We start from the raw sequence: 15099 nt of genomic DNA on the forward strand, positions 1-15099 counted from the left end.
CTGAGTTTGAAGGTAGGCCTTGAAATACATCCACAGGTACACCTCCAATTGACTCAAATGATGTCAATCAGAAGCTTCTAAAGCCATGACATAATTTTCCAAACTCTTTTAAAGGCACAGTCAACTTAGTGTATGTAAAGTTCTGAACCACTGGAATTGTGATTCAGTGAATTATAAGTGAAATAATCTGTCTGTAAACAATTGTTGGAAAATTTACTTGTGTCTTGCACAAAGTAGATGTCCTAACCGACTTGCCAAACCTATAGTTTGTCAACAAGAAATGTGTGGAGTGGTTGAAAGACAAGATTTAATGACTCCAACCTAAGTGTATGTTAACTTCTGACTTCAACTGTATATGTATGTGACCAATACAATTTGATGTGGTTCCTAAAGTCCGATGTGGATATATTTGGCTGTTTTCACTGCATAACATTTAGAAGTTGTCCCTGTTCAGGTTTAGAAGAAGTGACTGCTAAATGCTAATTCCCATAAGTATAAGCTTTTACCATAGCTAGTATACAGATATGATGCTGGTAGTCAAAGTTGTTTTGAACTGTAATGCAGTTGATTGATGATGACAAGATGAACATATATTGGGGTTGACATCCTGTAACATTCGTCGTTGGGAGAAAGAGAGGAGGACCAAGGTGCAGCGTGGTAAGTATTCGTTATGCCGTTTAATGAAAACGAATACTCGAACAAAACAACAAAACGATAAACGAGAATGAAACGAAACAGTCCTGTCTGGTGACATACACAAAGACAGAAAATAATCACCCACGAAACACAATAGAAAACAGGCTACCTAAATATGGTTCTCAATCAGGGACAACGATTGACAGCTGCCTCTGATTGAGAACCATACCAGGAAAAAACACAGAAATAGCATATCATAGTTTTTCTAACATAGACAACCCACCCAACTCACGCCCTGACCATACTAAAACAAAGACATAACAAAAGAACGAAGGTCAGAACGTGACACATCCATACAAACGATATACTCCAATGTTTACCTCAATATAGTGTGAAATACACATACATGTATAAACAATAGACTAAATGTAGGCTAATTTCTTCCCACTACACGTTTACACGGCATTTCCATTGTTTTGGTCGAGTTCCATTGACCTCTTTACTGAATCTATACCGCATAGTTTCTAAACATGCTGTTCTGTCTTTGTCTATATTATGGTATAAATACTATAGTATTCACTGAAGTATTTTGTCGACTTTACTATAGTATTCACTGTAGTGTTTTGTGCAAAAACTCACTCAAATCGTGAGTGTAATGAAAACAGAGGCAGGTTGAAACTTTTCAAGTACATTTAAAGAGAAGGTAGAAGGATGCATGTGTGTGAAAGGAACTATACAAGGAATGGACTTGGAATGCTGGAATGATAACCCCCATGAATAAACCACTTAATTCCCAAACAGCATCTCTTTAATGTGAGGGGAACTAAATAGGCCCAATGAGCGATAATCCAATCTGTTGTGGTAAAGAATTATTGGAAGTGGCATTCCTGTTCTATTATTCACCCAGGAACATGGAAGAGCCTCTGTGGTGTCCTGCAGTGGTGGTTCACAAGTTCAGAAAGCAGTTGATTCCTTATATGAAACGGTAGTGGGAGCATGTCTCACCCCTGAGGACTCCGGACAGAAAATAAAACCACAGCATGGGCTTAATGCCATTTTTAATATAGCTATGTTCTAGATCTCTCTGTGTATACACCAACACACAGCTGGGGTCATGCAGTGTGCCCTCTGGCTTTGATGGGCAGCAAGGTAAAGGTCAGAGGTCACCGATCTGTCAGATAGTTCTCCTGTTGAGGCTGTAATTAACTTGGGCCCCTCTGAGAAAGGGGGTGAACGGATTGTCTCCTTTAGATTTGGTCTGACTAGATTTGATCTCATCCTCGGCCCTATAGATAGTCCAGTTTGAACATCTCCCAATCTCAGTGCATCAGCAGGATATCTGACCATTGATGTCTAAACAAAAGAGGGGTCCAATTTGTCAGAGAATCCTGCAGCCCAAGGTGAGGTGACAGGCTGGGGGTGAAACATCATCTGTCTGTTTGAGAACCTCTGGTCAGGTGATCCTTAGTCATCATAATTTATGTTACATTTTAGTCTTTTAGCAGATGCTCTTATCCAGAGCGACTTACAGGAGCAATTAGAGTTAAGTGCCCCACCTCCACCTGCTGTGGGTCTGCTCTATCCCTATGGGGAATGTGGATTATCATCAATAATGAACACCAAACAACAGCCTCCACTCCAGATCAAACTGAGGAAAGAAGAGAATGAGTGGTGGAGAGGTGGGTCCTTCAATAACTTGCATCCCCTGAACACAGCATGTTGATTATTATTATTATTTAACCAGGCAAGTCAGTTAAGAACAAATTCTTATTTACTATGATGGCCTACACCGGCCAAACCCGGACGACACTGGGCCAATTGGACTCCCAATCACAGCCGGTTGTGATACAGCCTGGATTCGAACTAGGGTGTCTGTAGTGACGCCTCTAGCACTGAGATGCAGTGCCTTAGACCGCTGCGCAACTCAGGAATTAGCTCTTGCAAATCTATCGATCATTATAAGAAAGTATTTTCTGCCACATCAGTGCAGTCACCAATAAATGAATGTGTTAATTTGAGTTGTGTGCTGTGTGTGTGTGTGTGTGTAAGCGCAGATGCTCAGTCCTCTTTTCTATTTCCCTCTCCTCACAGCTTTCCTGATGAATAAGAAGGTGGGTTTACATTGCAGGGATTGTCTGGGTCTTGAAGAGAGTCTTACTTGATTAGCTGCTCCTTGTTTTATGAAGCCTGGCATCTGGCTCCCTGGGCCACCTAACTGGTTAATACAGGGTAACACTACACCTTCCTTCCCAAGGCCTGGGGCCAGGTGACCGCACTGGGAGCTCCCCTAATCAGCTGTCTGGATGGAGGGATGTGTGTATGTATGCTGGAAGACATTTGACGGGGAGTAGAATCTCTCTCACCTGCTCTCCTCTTAGGACATCATCATACTCAACACAATAATCTCTCTCTTTTACTAATCAGACTAACAATCAGTAGTCAATATTGACCAATGAAAAGAGCAAGGATCAGACAGTAGAAGCAGACCTGTTTAAAGGTTAGAATGACTTCCTGGAAGGACTATTCCGCTTTTGAAAACGTTTTATGTAACTGGCATTCCCAAAACATTTTTAACCGGACTATACTGTATATATACTGAATAACAAAGCTCATATTGTGGAACACTTCTCAACCACTAACAACAACATTTTAAATGTAAAATCACGCAGATTTTAATACATTGCAGAAATGATAGAGACAAACAAAAGATGTAAAAAGCCACACACCAGTCCGTAACACCATTGATCAAGATACTGCCAACGGTGGCCTCTCTTGCAGAAGAGATCGGTGGGATTCATTAAAAGCGGTGTAATTACTGTAGCTGGGACTACACCTGTCCCCGGCAGACTGTTGATCAAACATGCAGTACATCTGCCTGCCTATTGTGATTGGCCATGAGGCACAGCAGGTGCTGTGTGTGCAGCTCCCAGAAGCCTCAGTTCCTCCAGGTGAGAGAAGGCTACCCTCTCCTCTCCATCAGCGCTACTTTAAATATTCATGCTGGAGCAACAGTGGAACACAATCCTTCTCCTGGGTTTTCTCCTTCCCTGCTTTGAGAGGCATAGGTCTATGGTGGCAGACCCATTATGGGCCGTTATCTCGCACATACACACAAGCAGAGCACACACAGTAAGCCGTCATCATACTTAATACCTGATGAAAGCAGGCATATTGCAAGTGTTAAAGTGCATTAATCAGACAAATGTAAATGTTCACAGAAAAACAGAAAAACCTTATCCTGTTGGACAGCAATGTTATAAAAAGCTTTTTATTTGTATTTTTATTGATGAATTACTGCACTGTCAAATATTAGAGTCAGAAGGCTCTTTTTCATCTAAAACCAGACGATGGGCATGAGACCTCAGAGTGAAGAAGCTACACTGTGGGTAGGAGCATGGTTGGTATCTCAGGAAGGACTATCAGGTACCGGGGGACCCTGGGAGTCCCTAGGGGCCAGAGCTCATTAGGCAGCTGCTTAATGAGAGAGCTGAGGGAGAGATGAGACTTGTGGCTAGGCTGTCGTTAATGCTGCACTAGGTGGTAGCAATGGGAAAGAGAGGGAGAGGGGGAGAGAGAGATACCTGGAGACCATTCTGACCTAAATAGACAGGGTGAAGAACATTGTGTGCAAGTATTAGTGATGTTTACACCATTTGCACACACTGTACATAGACTTTTTTTCTATTGTGTTATTGACTGTACGTTTGTTTATTCCATGTGTAACTCTGTGTTGTTGTTTGTGTCGCACTGCTTTGCTTTATCTTGGCCAGGTCGCAGTTGTAAATGAGAACTTGTTCTCAACTGGCCTACCTGGTTAAATAAAGGTGAAATAACAAATAAAAAAATGAAAAATGTAACAAGCACATTTACATCAGCCAAGATCTCCCTCATCACCACAGACTGGAAAAGTCCTTTTGAAGTAGTAGTGCCTGGTGAAAGTATGTGTAAAGCCCAGTATGAGTAAAGCCTAGTATGAATGCCTTATTCCAACAGACCTTCATTTTTGACATTTTGATACTGTCTTCCAGAGAGCACAAACAGATTTCAGTCACAAGGACACATATTACACTACACAATCAAGCACACAATTTGGCCAAATGATTCAGTGCTCTTACTAAAAAATGTAGTATGGGGCGTGGATACTTGATGAGAATGCTGACCTCCGACCTTCAAACTAATTCAGAGCATTGTTTCTGAGGTATTGTTCAATACCCCTATTCAGATCATATGAATACTTGATTGAGTAACTCTTTAGCGTTTGAATCTGTCCATCCCATGGCTGAGAGAGGGGTCTTTGTGTAGTGGTAATCATGGAGCTTGCTCTGGCATTAGGGTCAGGACCTGTCCACACTCAAGATGCCCCTCCTTTCTTATATCGCAGCACCAACTATCCTGGACTACGCATCTCTCTCTCTCGCTCAATTTGCTTTATTGGCATGATGTAACAATGTACATATTGCCAAAGCTTGTTTTGGATATTTACAATATAAAAATAAAAATGAGAATAAAATTGTCAATGGGACAACAATAACCAAGTGTCAAAATAACCATACATTCAACAATAACAATACGCATACAGTAGAGTACATGTGCAGGTTGATTGGTCTGTCAGACACTGTCCCTCAACTTATGGCAGGCAGCAATGTAGTGCGCTGCCAACCCACAGCTCTCTGCGTCCTCCCCCAACAGGACGGGTAGGTAGCCTACTCTCATCAGAGAGGTCTTTGAAACCTTGAATAAGGGTTTCAAATTTTGGGAAAATGACACTCTCCAATTGTTTTATATTTTGTCAGGAAATGCAAATCCGTCTCAGGTTCTGCTGTTGTGCAGTGGTTGCACAGTCTTTCCTCTACAGGGAGCCAGGTTTTCCTGTGTCTACCCTTCTCAATGTCTCTCCCTCTCCCTCTCCCTCTCCCTCTCTCTCTCTCAGCAGGGGTTGGCACTCCAAAAGGACCATGCTAACCTCCCATTGGTCAACCACAAGCTCAAGTTAACAGCTCAGATGGTCCATCCCATCTGTAAGGTGTTTACTTGACTGAATCTGTGTACAGAATTGGAATGGACAAAAAAGAGAACACTGAAACAAGAATGTTGAACCCCATGTCAGATCATAATCAACGAACAGTACTGTCAATAAGATCTCGCTTTTCTGCTCCAAGGTTATATTGGACCTAGAGTAACTGAAGCTATTTGTTATGCACCTGTGTTAGGCTGATAATGTACAAGAGGGACTGATTGAGACATTGCCGGGTCATGCAGGTTTCACAGTGCCCCCTGCTGATGTTCTCCATAAAACTGGCCTTCTGGTACTCATGGTTGCAAGTAGGTGACATGAGCCTGTGTGTGTTAAACTTCGATTATACTTCCTCTTCTGCACATCAACCACACAATAAACCTACACAACCACTTACCTGAAATATGCTAATAGAATTCACAGAGTGTGGTCTGTCTGTTATACTCATCTCCATTTGACTATCTCTTATTTGCTGTCCAGTTTCCTGAGAGACATTTTACCATGACAACAGGAGTGTCCCTATATAGCCCTCCTCTCCTCCCTGTCTGGTCACGGTCACTATCGTCTACAAAATGACCCTGTATCTCCTTAACATGATGCCTAAATGTCCAGTTCTTCCTCTTAGACTACGAAGCTTTTATAGTCAACATGTAATACATATGTGAAAGGAAAAGAGGAACAACACTTACGACATGTTTAAGAAATAGGTTTTCGTAACACTAATGTTGTTATAGGAATACGGCGCGGTACAAATTCATTTGATAGTTTACACCAGAATTATGTGTCTGTTGAAAGAAGAGACAGGTCTGGACTGACGTGGATACTGTGAAATGTTTGGTGCTGTCTTGTATGACAATATACCAAAAATAATCAGAGGGGATAATATGATAGATCTGGAATGTATAGTTACTTGGACAAGGGACACTGTTCGCCAATATTGCAAGTCTGGGCTTGAGGTGGAGGCAGCCCTGGGTCAACACTGGTGGCCTTTCAACTGATAATAAAAGATTGGATCATGAACAACCTTGACAGTTCTTGACAAGCCGTTTAACATGAACTATTGTTCTTCAAAGTTTGTATTCTTTCATGATCCCTAAATATTGTGAATATAGCATGCATCATTTCTAGAATAGCCCTGTACAGATGATTCTCAACACTTTAATTCTACACCCTCCGAGGCGCCCTCTAGTGTGGAAACTGCAGTATAACCAACGGCAGACGAGTAAATATGGTCCTTGCATTAAAAACCTTAACAAAATGCATCGTAAACGATGGGCTGTCAATAAATAACATACGGACACATTTACTGAGAACCGATGATGCACGTCAGAACTGCAGCCGGCTTCCAAGAACAGGCGTCATGTTTGAGCAGACCAGTATGTTAGGCAAGAACCCGCTGAGACCCATAATTGTGCACCATGGATAAGGACTAATAACTACTTGCCTCCCTGTCCATTATGGGTTGATGTGAATGACCTATTCTTCTGAATAAAACCTGCTACCACAGCAAGCCCGTACATGTTCTGACAGAGTGTTGTTTACTGATTAGACAGTTCAGCAGGAACTAGTGAAACACATGTAATAACAATGGATTGGTCACGAGTCAATGGATTGGTCACGTTAGGTATTATTTTGCCCATGTCATGTGTGCAAGGGGTGATACAGATATTTATCAACATTATATTATATATTTTTGAGTATCTACCCACTGGGCGAAAACTGGTTGAATCAATGCAGTTTCCAAGTCATTTCAACCCAAAATTCAATGCGATGACATTGAATCAACGTGGAAAATTGATTGGATTTGAAAAAAGTTATCAACGTAAGGAGATTTCGGGGTTTTTTTTCCACCCAAATTTAAACCAAAATCCAATGAAAATGTGTCCTTTTATGCTGATTTCACGTTGAATTCACGTTAGTTAAAACCTCAACCAAATGTAAAACTAGACGTTGAACTGAAGTCTGTGTCCAGTGGGCCTAATTTCTCCAATCCCAGAGTAAGATCAATACTCAGTCCTTACTCATAATATCTGTATACACTGAGTGTACTAAACATTAAGAAGACCTTCCTAATACTGAGTTGCACCCTTTGCCCTCAGAACAGCCTCAATTCGTCGGGGCATGGACTCTACATGGTGTTGCAAGTGTTCCACAGGGATGCTGGCCCATGTTGACTCTAATGCTTCCCACAGTTGTGTCAAATTGGCTGGATGTCCTTTGGGTGGTGGACCATTCTTGATACACATGGGACACTGTTGAGCATGAAAAACCCATCAGCATTACAGTTCTAGACAGACTCAAACCGGTGGGCCTGGCACCTGCTACTATACTCCGTTCAAAGACACATCTTTTCTCTTGCCCATTCACCCTCTGAATGGCACACATACACAATCCACGTCTCAATTGTCTCAAGGCATAAAAATCCTTCTTTAACCTGTCTCCTCCCCTTCATCTACACTGATTGAAGTAGATTTTGTGACATCAATAAGGAATCATAGCCTGGATTCACCTGGTCAGTCTACGTCATGGAAAGAGCAGGTGTTCTTAATGTTTTTATACTCACTGTATATTACGTATTTTCAAGCCCTCACACACCCTCACACACACATCATTAGTGGTTTCTGTTATGCATCAAACTGGATACTGGTTAACTGTCTCTAAGCACAAAGAGGAGAGTGTCTCTCACTGGACACATGCCCGGATTGGCTACGGTCTATGTCAAGTTACAAGGTCAGTCAGTCAGCAAGTGCAAGGCCAGTTCCCTCCCCAAGACAATCAACTAACCCTAACCTCAACCCTAACTCTAGCTTCATGTCCACACTCCGTCTCAACCCTAACCCTAAAGCTTACCGTATGCTTCCCAGTCAAAACAGTTTGTGCTTCCCAGTCAAAACAGCTTATGCTTCCCAGTCAAAACAGTTTGTGCTTCCCAGTCAAAACAGTTTGTGCTTCCCAGTCAAAACAGTTTGTGCATAAATTATATATTTTTTTGTTAGTTTTGGTCTTTAGCAGGTTTTTTTTCGGGTGTTCGTGCACACAAAACATATTATTGAGGCAAGTCGAAGTTCGGTAGCCGAAGTCTATGCCCCTTAGTCTGTGATTGGTCAACAGTACTACTCCTAGTAGGAGTGGGAACATGAAGAGTTTGTTCTCATTCAACAACAGACGACTAGGTTTCATGCATTTTTTAACTTGAGAAATACTGCACCAAACATCTTAGTTAAATGTAAAATTGTTTGACTAAGATCACCTCACCAAAAACGTCAAAATTAATGACAGATTTCTTGAGTTATTTTAGATTAATTCGGACTATTTTGAGGAAGTATTTCTGGCTATGTTGTTGCTATGGTGACTCAGAATGGACAAATGCTTTTTTCTTGTTTTTCAAGCGAAGGTCTTTAGGGAGTATGAGAGCACAGACGGTCGTTTCGCCTTGCCAAGTTCTGCTAGGAGCAAACCAAACCTATATTATGTATGCAGATTCCTTAACCCTAGCTTCATGTCCACACCCTGGCTCAACCCTAAGCCGAACTTCATTTAGGAGGACTCAGACCATATTTACCCCTGGATTTCAGCCATCCATCCTTTTCCCATTGGTGTTGACCTGTAGCCCAGTCTCTGTGTCATTTGTTAGGCCAAGTAGAGCTACTAGCCTCATAACCAGCTAGCGTAATCTCCCAGCACAGAAGGGTAGAAGTGTTATGAGACTACGCTGTCAGAGGATGGGTGATCCTCTGGATGTGGCTGAGCAGGCCGGTACAGATTAAAACAGTCTGGCACACTGTGCCAACCTCACCCACTAACCTCATTAAGCTGACACTGCCAGTACAGCTCAAGAACCAATTCCATTTGCACACACACTGATGCACATGCATGCACACATGTGCACACATGACTATTGAGGCTGGAAACGGCTGATTTTTTATGGAATATCTACATAGGCGTACAGAGGCCCATTATCAGCAACCATCACATCTGTGTTCCAAAGGCACGTTGTGTTAAATAATCCAAGTTTATCATTTTAAAAGGCTAATTGATCACAACTGAGCAACTGAGCAAGAGGACAAGTACATTACACTGTCTAGTTTGGGAAAAAGACGCCTCACAAGTCCTCAACTGGCAACTTCATTAAATAGTACCCGCAAAACATCAGTCTCAACATCAACAGTGAAGAGGTGACTCCGTGACAAAAAGGTCACTACTCCCTTCTCAGACTGGCCAATAAAAATAAAATATTAAGATGGGCAAAAGAACACAGACACTGGACAGAGGAACTCTGCCTAGAAGGTCGACATCCCGGAGTCGCCTCTTCACTTTTGACGTTGAGACTGGTGTTTTGCTGGTACTATTTAATGAAGCTACCAGTTGAGGACTTTGTGAGGCGTCTGTTTCTCAAACGAGACACTCTAATGTACTTGTCCTCTTGCTCAGTTGTGCACCGGGGCCTCCCACTCCTCTTTCTATTCTGGTTAGTGCCAGTTTGCGTTGTTCTGTGAAGGGAGTAGTACACAGCGTTGTACCAGATCTTCAGTTTCTTGGAAATTCCTCACATGGAATAGCCTTCATTTCTCAGAAAAAGAATAGACTGATGAGTTTCAGAAGAAACGTCTTTGTTTCTGGCCATTTTGAGCCTGATATTGAACCCACAAATGCTGATGCGCCAGATACTCAAAGGCCAGTTTTCTTGCTTCTTTAAATCAGCAAAACAGTTTTCAGCTGTGCTGACATAATTGCAAAAGGGTTTTCTAATGATCAATTAGCCTTTTAAAATTATAAACTTGGATTAGCTAACACAACGTGCCATTGGAACACAGAAGTGATGGTTGCTGATAATGGGCCCCTGTACGCCTATGTAGATATTCCATGTTTAATCTGCCGTTTCAAGCTACAATACTCATTTAGAACATTAACAATGTCCACACTGTATTTCTGATCAATTTGATAGTGTAGTGTACACAAACACAACTTCACACACACAAACACACAGAACATTCTGTAACACTACATTATAGTGTTCTTATTATTCTGTCATTACTTCTTGATTGTATTGTCACATCCTGATCCAGTGATCCATCATTTTAGGTTATCAAAGTATTTAGGAATATAATGATATTCGTCAACAACTTTGTAAGATGGAGTCTTATGTATCTGAGTGTAATCCAAAACATTGGACACTAACAAACAAGGACATGATGTCACATGGAAAACATATAGGTGAGAACATGATATGCCCTCCCAAACCCCCATTGCACATCACCACAGCATAATTTCCTCCTCAACTCTCATTTAAAGTGGCTAGAAGCTGCAGCTCAGAGGTTTGAGTGCTCCTTGAGATAATTACCTTCCTGACAACAACAGTGAGACCCTACTCTCCTCTCCTCTTCCCTTTTCAAGCAAACTAGTGAGATTAGGAAGCCAAGAGCTTTAGGTGGATCCCCAAAAAATCACGCCATCATAAAAAAAACAGAATCCGTGCATACGCTCTAGGCCTAATATCCAGTGAGCCCAACAAGTGGGGATTTTCTCATTGTGATTGTCTTGGAAAGACGCAGCTGTTGGCTGGAAATAGAGATTTCACCATCCGTTTCTAAAGTAATCCTACAGACAATGCTTTTTGGTAGAACAGTGGTCTACAGAGCCGAGTTACTCCACATTCAGTGGTGTTAAAGCTATTATGGCTTTGCTAAGCCTGTGTGGATAAGGCTATGGCGGGAGGGGGTTGGTTATCTTTTTAAAAAAAAGTTATGTTGACATGGGCAAAGTTCTCTTGTTGTCTACAATATCGTCTTAATGTAAACATTATGACAAGTAATGAAAGGCTATACTAATAACTGATAAGAAATGGGCGGCGTGACATTATTTAGCTTTCTCATAATCTTATTGCTTGCTGTAAACTACTCAATGAATATTGTTTGGGGATTAATGTCCATTTCAGTCACTATGTGAAGAAATGCTGCCATTTTACAATTCATCTGGCAACCTCACTATTTTGAAACTAACAGACAAAAGCTGCACCTTACAGATTGCCCTGGTAGAAATGTAACAGTAAAATTATCAATTACTCCATAAAAATACAATTTAATATTCTACATGTGTATTATCTGCATTCAGCACAAAATAAATATCACATAAATGATCACCATAAATAACTAACAGTGCTACATAAATGATCACCATAAATAACTAGCATAGTGCTAACATAAATGATCACCATAAATAACTAGCATAGTGCTACATAAATGATCACCATAAATAACTAGCATAGTTCTACATACTGTACATGTTTTTAGTGCTACATAAATGATCACCATAAATAACTAGCATAGTGCTACATAAATGATCACCATAAATAACTAGCATAGTTCTACATACTGTACATGTTTTTAGTGCTACGTAAATTATCACCATAAATAACTAACATAGTGCTACATACTGTACCTGTTTTTAGTGCTACTTAAATGATGACCATAAATAACTAGCATAGTGCTAACATAAATGATCACCATAAATAACTAGCATAGTGCTACATAAATGATCACCATAAATAACTAGCATAGTTCTACATACTGTACATGTTTTTAGTGCTACATAAATTATCACCATAAATAACTAGCATAGTGCTACATAAATGATCACCATAAATAACTAGCATAGTTCTACATACTGTACATGTTTTTTAGTGCTACATAAATGATGACCATAAATAACTAGCATAGTTCTACATACTGTACATGTTCTTAGTGCTACGTAAATTATCACCATAATAACTAGCATAGTGCTACATACTGTACATATTCTTAGTGCTACGTAAATTATCACCATAAATAGCTAGCATAGTGCTACATACTGTACATGTTTTTAGTGCTACATAAAAGATGACCATAAATAACTAGCATAGTTCTACATACTGTACATGTTTTTAGTGCTACATAAATGATCACCATAAATAACTAGCATAGTGCTACATACTGTACATGTTTTTAGTGCTACATAAATGATCACCATAAATAACTAGCATAGTGCTACATAAATGATCACCATAAATAACTAGCATAGTTCTACATACTGTACATGTTTTTTAGTGCTACATAAATGATCACCATAAATAACTAGCATAGTTCTACATACTGTACATGTCTTTTAGTGCAACATAAATGATCACCATAAATAACTAGCATAGTGCTACATACAGTTAAAGTCGGAAGTTTACATACACCTTAGCCAACTACATTTAAACTCTGTTTTTCACAATTCCTGACATTTAATCCGAGTACAAATTCCCTGTCTTAGGTCAGTTAGGATCACCACTTTATTTTAAGAATGAGAGAGAATGATTTATTTCAGCTTTTATTTCTTTCATCACATTCCCAGTGGGTCAGAAGTTTACATACACTCAATTAGTATTTGGTAGCATTGCCTTTAAATTGTTTAACTTGGGTCAAACATTTCGGGTAGCCTTCCACAAGCTTCCTACAATAAGTTGGGTGAATTTTGGCCCATTCCTCCTGACAGAGCTGGTGTAACTGAGTCAGGTTTGGAGGCCTCCTTGCTCGCACACACTTTTTCAGTTCTGCTCACAAATTTTCTATAGGATTGAGGTCAGGGCTTTGTGATGCCCACTCCAATACCTTGACATTGTTGTCCTTAAGCCATTTTGCCATAACTTTGGAAGTATTCTTGGGGTCATTGTCCATTTGGAAGACCAATTTGCGACCAAACTTTAACTTCCTGACTGATGCCTTGAGATGTTGCTTCAATATATCCACATCATTTTCCTACCTCATGATGCCATCTATTGTGTGAAGTGCACCAGTCCCTCCTGCTGCAAAGCACCCCCACAACATGATGCTGCCACCCCCTTGCTTCATGGTTGGGATGGTGATCTTCAGCTTGCAAGCATCTTGGAGCCTCTTTCAGGTTATGTCGATATAGGACTCGTTTTACTGTGGATATAAATACTTTTGTACCTGTTTCCTCCAGCATCTTCACAAGGTCCTTTGATGTTGTTCTGGGATTGATTTGCACTTTTCGCACCAAAGTACATTCATCTCTAGGAGACAGAACGCGTCTCCTTCCTGAGCGGTATGACGGCTGCGTGGTCCCATGGTGTTTATACTTGCATACTATTGTTTGTACAGATGAACGTGGTACCTTCAGGCGTTTGGAAATTGCTCCCAAGGATGAACCAGACTTGTGGAGGTCTACAATTTTTTCTCTGATTTTCCCATGATGTCAAGCAAAAAGGCACTGCGTTTGAAGGTAGGCCTTGAAATACATCCACAGGTACACCTCCAGTTGACTCAATCGCAGTCAATTAGCCTATCAGAAGCTTCTAAAGCCATGACATAATTTTCTGGAATTTTCCAAGCTGTTTAAAGGCACAGTCAACTTAGTGTATGTAAACTTCTGACCAACTAGAATTGTGATACAGTGAATTATAAGGGAAATAATCTGTCTGTAAACAATTGTTGGAAAAATGACTTGTACCCTGATGAAGACAGCTTGTCTGTCGAAACGTTGGACATCTGAGCTCCTAGTGTGTGCGGCTCTCCTTTATTTTTTTGAAGTGTTCCAGTCCGCTAGCCAGCACCTCGCCTAAATAGGAGTGCGTTTCTTTCGCCTCCGGAAAAATGACTTGTGTCATGTACAAAGTAGATGTCCTAATCGACTTGCCAAAACGATATTTTGTTAAGAAGAAATGTATGGAGTGGTTGAAAAACAAGTTTTACTGACTCCAACCTAAGTGTATGTAAACTTCCGACTTCAACTGTATATGATCACCATAGTGAACTAGCATAGTGCTACATAAATGATCAACATAAATAACTTGCATAGTGCTACATGAATGACATTATCATATATGATCATATTACTTTATTTGACTACAAATCTGTTCATTTGTCTGGTGACATCAAGAGTAGTCATTCTGTAACCTACTCATCCTACCCCGTTCCTCCAGGCCCAGTAGATATAAACAGGTTTACTCTCCTCCAGGCAGCCCAGTAAACAGGCTGCTTTCATTCTCATTAATTAGCAGGTGAGCTAAACCTCTAAGCCATGACATCAGCCTTACAGCAATCCACCCAAATCTCCCTCTCTCTTTCTCTCTGGGTTTGTTACAGTGAAAGCCCACATGCCCTTGGAACTACACACACATGCCTATCACGCCAGTAAGCCAGAAGCCACGCTACAGCCCTTTCCGCCACCGCCTCCAAAACACACCCCCAAGGGCCCCCACATGTCAACACAATGTGAGCTACAGTATATCGGCTACGTTTGCTACATGCACATACCCTGGAGCACATCCACGACATACAAGCGTGGGTATATTGTCGCACGAGGCCGGCACATGAGAGCCGCCCAGAAAGGACGACGTGGGCGCTGACGTTAGCGTGCCAAAATGACGTCATCGATGTGAGAGACATAAAACCTTGGTGATCTTGGTCACA

Source organism: Oncorhynchus mykiss, chromosome 13, assembly GCF_057628025.1.
Source record: "Oncorhynchus mykiss isolate SJ-2025 chromosome 13, ASM5762802v1, whole genome shotgun sequence".
Taxonomy (NCBI): Eukaryota; Metazoa; Chordata; class Actinopteri; order Salmoniformes; family Salmonidae; genus Oncorhynchus; species Oncorhynchus mykiss.